Below are 5,276 nucleotides of genomic sequence, written 5' to 3'. Positions count from 1 at the left end.
AGGGATAGAGATTGGTGTAACATTGGGATGGAGGTATAGTTACTGTTAAAAATGTTTTACAGTTAGTTTTAGTCCTAGTTTTACTACTTGGGTTATATGTCCAGTAAGGCTAATTTAATTCTTATTGGGAGGCAATTCCCAGGACAATGTTATCTGGGTTCTATCAGCTTTTATTCTAGAGTATTTTTTCAGGGATGTTTATAGACAGCCTCAGGCAGGGAGCACAGACTTTCCTAACTTGTAAGAAAAGACAATGTCTCCCTCCAGGACATGCTTGATCAGGTTAGCTCGTGCTTCACCAGAGAAGACTGGAAGTTCTAAGCTTGGAGTTTCTCAGCTATGCGCACTGTACCTGAAGCATACAAGTGGCCTCTTTACACAGCCTTTGGGACTTGAAAGACAAGGGGCGCTAATGCAAGCCCACTCCTGTTCATTCTGACTGCTGTCTTATGAGTAAACGCGGCCTGTGTTTCATGTCCTCTGCTAACACCTATGAATTGTAGGAGGCTAACTTGCTAGGTTAAGTGTCGGTCACTCTCCTGTCACTATAACAAATCCCCAGATAACTAACTAATAAGGAGAAAGGGCATATCTTAGCTCACAAATGACAAGGCTGATGGAGTGGACCCATAGATTCTGAGGCCTCTGGCACTGCTGTTAAAACCACAGCAGGATGCACAGGGCACAGAAAACAGCTGATCCCATGGCCAAGAAGCAAACGATAACAGGAAGGGGTCCATTTGAGAGCAGGCCCCCGGGGTCCTCAGGACCTACCACCACTGCCCAGTAGCACCATCCTAGAGACCAAGCCTTTCAACATAGGGGCCTTTGGGAGACATTCATCACTCAAACTACAGCAGCTTGCTATAGAGTCATATCTCATGCCCTTCACAGCCCTTGCCAGCCAATGGCATCCTTTGATTAGTTTCCATCCTGAAGTTGGGTCATTTTGTACCAGGCCTGCTGCCCTATACAACTGTAACCACTTTCCCTCGAGATACTCTGGGCCATGAAGTGTCGCTCGTTGGTTTTTTCTGTCTCTGTCCTCCCGCCTTCATTGATTAGAGAGCCTAAACTCATTACACTGCTCTCCAGTAGCAGCCACAATCACAGGAAATGGCCTCTAACGCAGTGTGAAGGCCACAGCACTTCTTTTACCAATGCTTTTCTCGGGCCCCATTTGGAGAAATAAAGGCAGAGCTTGACGCCTAGGTTAGCAACACATGAAAAATCCACTCCCGTGCCCCTCTCTTCCTGGTCTTTAAGTTCTTTCCTCCAGGGCTGGGGAGATGGTAGTTAACACTGACTGTTTTTCCAGAGGACCTGGGTTTGCTCCCAGTAACCACATGGCAGCTCACATCCATTCCTCAATCCAGTTTCAGGGAATCTGATGCCCTCTTCTGTCCTCCATGGGCAGCAGGCACAGACATTCCTGCAGACAACGCACCCACACATATAAAAAATAAAATAAAAATTCTTTCCTGTATATTATGTGAAGGAAATGTCAGGGCTTGGCCACTTTCAGTGTGGAACCACCTGTTCAGTTAGCATGGCTTGCTGGAGTCCAGGAAGAGAGTGCTGGGAGGATCCATCAGGTTTCTCACATTGCTGTGACCACAAAGCCTGAAAGAATTGACTCCAGGGAAGAAAGACTTGGTTCATGGTTCTGAGTGTTTCCATCCATCGGGGCACAGAAGGCATGGTAGAACAGCTTAGCTGATGGTATCAGAAGTATGTGGTGGAGACACCAGGGTGCAAGGCAGAGACCAGCAGCAGGTATAACCTCCAGAGGTCCTGGCTTATTACCTGTTTCTACCAGGGAGGCTCTATTTCCTACAGGCTCCACAGGTTCCCAACCAACAGCACCACCAGTGAGGGGCAAACATTCCAAACTGGCACTTCCGATTCAAACCCGCGAGGAAATACTTTAGCCTGAAAGTAGCACCTGCATTCACCTCAGATCTCATGGCCTGAAGCACAGGGCACAGTCCCCACTGCAAAGGACATGTGAAAGTGCAATCTGTCAAGGGAAGAGCAGGATGTTTGGGGACACTGCAGCCATGTGACCTGGAGCTGCACAGAGATGGAGAGTCACCGTATCACAAATAACCATGCATCCTCTGGGGGTTCCGAGTTCCTGAAGCAGTCGACCTGGAGGGCTGGAACAGCTACGGTGCATGTTCTTCAGCTGTTTCTTTTTTCTCTTCCAACTTGTACATAAAAAGATAGTTTAAGTTGGAGTATTTCTGAATCTGTATCAACTCCCGACAAGCCCCAAGTCTACATACTTGCTTGTGTTTTTAAGAGCACGTTCTGGTGTTTGCTTCAGCAGCACATATGCTACAACTGGAATGATACAGAGAAGATTAGCATGGCCCCTGCACAAGGATAACACACAAATTCATGAAGCGTTCCATATTAAAATAAAAAAGAATGCTGCTGGTCCTGCCGGGGTTGTCTAATTGCTGCTTGTTTTATAGTGGAATGTTGGTGAGTGTGCCCAGTTTTACCGTTTAGTGACAATAGCTGGGTTTTGGTGGTTCAGGCTGCCTGGTCACTTACTGTCCCCAGGTGTGACGTTTCACTTCTATCAGGACCCAGCAGTGAGCTAAGAGCAGCTTTTCAAATGAGGAATAGCGACAGTGTGGGCTTCTTCCACAGCCAACAGTGCTTTCTCTGCAGTTTGGCGGTCTCCAAGCGACACCTTTGCTGCTTATGCACGTCCAGTGATGTTGGACGGGCTGGCCCAGACACGCGGTTTGTCCTCATCCAGGGTTCACTTCAAGCAGGAGTATTATGGGTTGTCATAGCTTGGTGCAATGTGCCCAAATGTGGTCTATGTTCTCATCAGAACCCAAGGAGGCTTGTCACCTGCTGTATTTCTCTGTGGAGTATTGTGGGAGGTGCTACGACCTACCCTTCTCCATAGAAAGGATTTCCCACTGTGCCTCAGGCCCCTGGACTCCTTGAAACATCAAAGAGGTAGGGCCCTGAACTTTCATAGGATTTACTTCCTATCCTTTTTAATTTTATTACTATTATTCTAATTTTGTTTGTGTGTGCACACGAGGGCAGTTGCTCACAGAGTCCAGAAGTGAGAGTTGGATTCTCCATAGCTGGAATTACAGGCAGTTGTGAGCTACCTGACATCAGTGCTGGAAGCTGAAATTCATCCTCTGCAAAAGTATGCACTCTTTTTTTTTAAATTTATGTGCACTGGTGTCTTGCCTGCATGTCTGTGTGAGGGTGTCAGGTCCCCTGGAACTGGAGCTACAGACAGTTGTGTGAGCTGCCATGTGGGTGCTGGGAATTGAACCTGGGACCTCTGGAAGAACGGTCAGTGCTTTTAACCACTGAGCCATCTCTCCAGCATTCACTCTTAGCCACTGAGTCATCTGCCAGGCCCATCAGTCTTTTACTGGCCAAACAGGACGTTCCAAGCAGATACAGACATTACTACCCTACCTGTTTGCTGTCCAAACTAAACTGCTCAAGGTGTGATTTACAGGCACTGTTTTCATTAGCAGTGACAGTGGAGCTGGGCATTCTGCTCCTTCCCCAAGCTACACAGCAAGGATGCATGGTGGGTTTTGTGGCCTTTGGGCTTCTCCAAGGCAGATCTCAAGCTATTCCTTCTCCTGTGAAAAGCGGATCTTCAGTGGGACGGCCATTGATTGTGCTTCATAGCATTCATTCTCAGTACCATTCTTTCTCTGTACCACATTGTAGTAAACACAATTGTTTGACTCTGTAGCTAGGCTCTGCCACCTGCCCCCTAAAAGTTTGGTTTCCCATCATTATAATGAGGAAATACAAACGTGGCAGCATTTCCCCTGTGTTGTCTGGGCGTCAGGGGAAACTCACTGAAAATGCCCTGTCCCAGTATTTGCAGCAAAGCGTCTGAACTTCCTCTTCCAGGGTCTGACTAGGAGATTAGGAGGGAGTGAAGCTCATTGCTAACAGAAGAGTTTCCTGAGTCAACTCAAGAAGTCACCAGTGCCAACAGTTTCTGAACAGGGAACCCAGAATGCAGCCTGAAGCCCACACAGCTGGCTGCCTCAACCTCCCTCCCAGTTATCAGGAGCAAGCGGACCAGGGCAACCCAATGCTATCCAGAAGCTTGGCTGCAAGGTAGTCATGTGTTTCGCCAAATCTTTTACTACAGCAGAAGGGAAGAACAGAGGCGAGGGCTAATTTCAGTAGCCGACCCAGTAGCTCTTTGCTCTACTGATACTTCCTTAGCAACATTTCAGCAGGATCATGAATGAGTTGCTGTATTCTTCCAGGGAGAAGAAAAAAAAACTCTACTCATCCCCTTCCCTTTAAATGCGTCCCTCCTCTTATCCTGTATGCTATAAAAGAGTTGTCTTTAGACACTTCTTGGCTGTGAGCCTAGCCTTTAATGGCTGAGCCATCTCTCCAGCCCCAGACACTTCCCAGTAAATGCACAGGGCACAGAGCCTGGATGATGACACATCACATATACAGCTGAGTGCTGACAGAGGGGTGGAAGTTAAAGACTGTTTCCGAGTCACATCATTTTGAATGTCATTAGGTGTGTTAGACTGAACAACGAATCTCCAAAGATTTCTGCACACGTGACTATGTTATCTTTCAGGTCAAAAAGGATGTTGCAGGCTGATTAGTAACCTCAAGATGTGAAGCCAGGACATGGTTCCCAGGATAAAGGCACTTGCCACAAGCTTCAGTCTGATCCTTGGATCCACATAGCAAAAGGAGAGACCCAATCCCCTCAAGTTGTCCTCTGGCTTCCACCAATGCACTGTGGTACATGGACATAATACCCACAAACAAAACAAACAGATAAATAAATAAATAAATAAATAAATAAATAAATAAATAAATAAATAAATAAAATGCCAGACATGGTGGCACACACTTTTAATCTCAGCACTCAGGAGGCAGAGACAGGTAGATCTCCAAGAGTTCAAGGGCAGTCTGGTCTATGTGGTGAGTTCCAGTATATCCAGGACCCAAATAATGAGACCCTGTCTCAAAAATAAAAACAAAAAAAGTGTAAGATGGAGGAATAAGTATCTCCTGTTGCTGGCTTCAAAGTTGGAGGAGACAGACCAATAGCAAGTGTTATGCCCACATCATGAGCCCCCCAGAGACCACCAGGAGTCTGAGTTCATATACAAAAGCAAAGAGCCTTTATTGCAAGCTTGAGCTTGGACTCTCTGTCTGTTCTAACACAGCGGCTGGATCAGGGAGAGCCCTGAGCTCAGTTATGGCAGGGATTTTAAGGAGTAAAG

General features: G+C 46.8%; 1 non-coding gene across 1 annotated transcript; it reads left to right on the top strand.

Annotated features, from left to right (window-relative positions):
* The first annotated feature begins 2,316 nt into the window (after positions 1-2,316).
* LOC131912185 (U6 spliceosomal RNA) lies at positions 2,317-2,423 on the top strand. The gene has a single exon (XR_009379582.1). It is a non-coding gene; the product is annotated as a U6 spliceosomal RNA (small nuclear RNA).
* Positions 2,424-5,276: the final 2,853 nt, after the last annotated feature.

This window comes from Peromyscus eremicus, chromosome 5, assembly GCF_949786415.1.
Source record: "Peromyscus eremicus chromosome 5, PerEre_H2_v1, whole genome shotgun sequence".
Classification (NCBI taxonomy): domain Eukaryota; kingdom Metazoa; phylum Chordata; class Mammalia; order Rodentia; family Cricetidae; genus Peromyscus; species Peromyscus eremicus.
The sequence above is the reverse complement of the archived record's forward strand: the minus strand, read 5'-3'. Positions and strand labels throughout refer to the sequence as shown.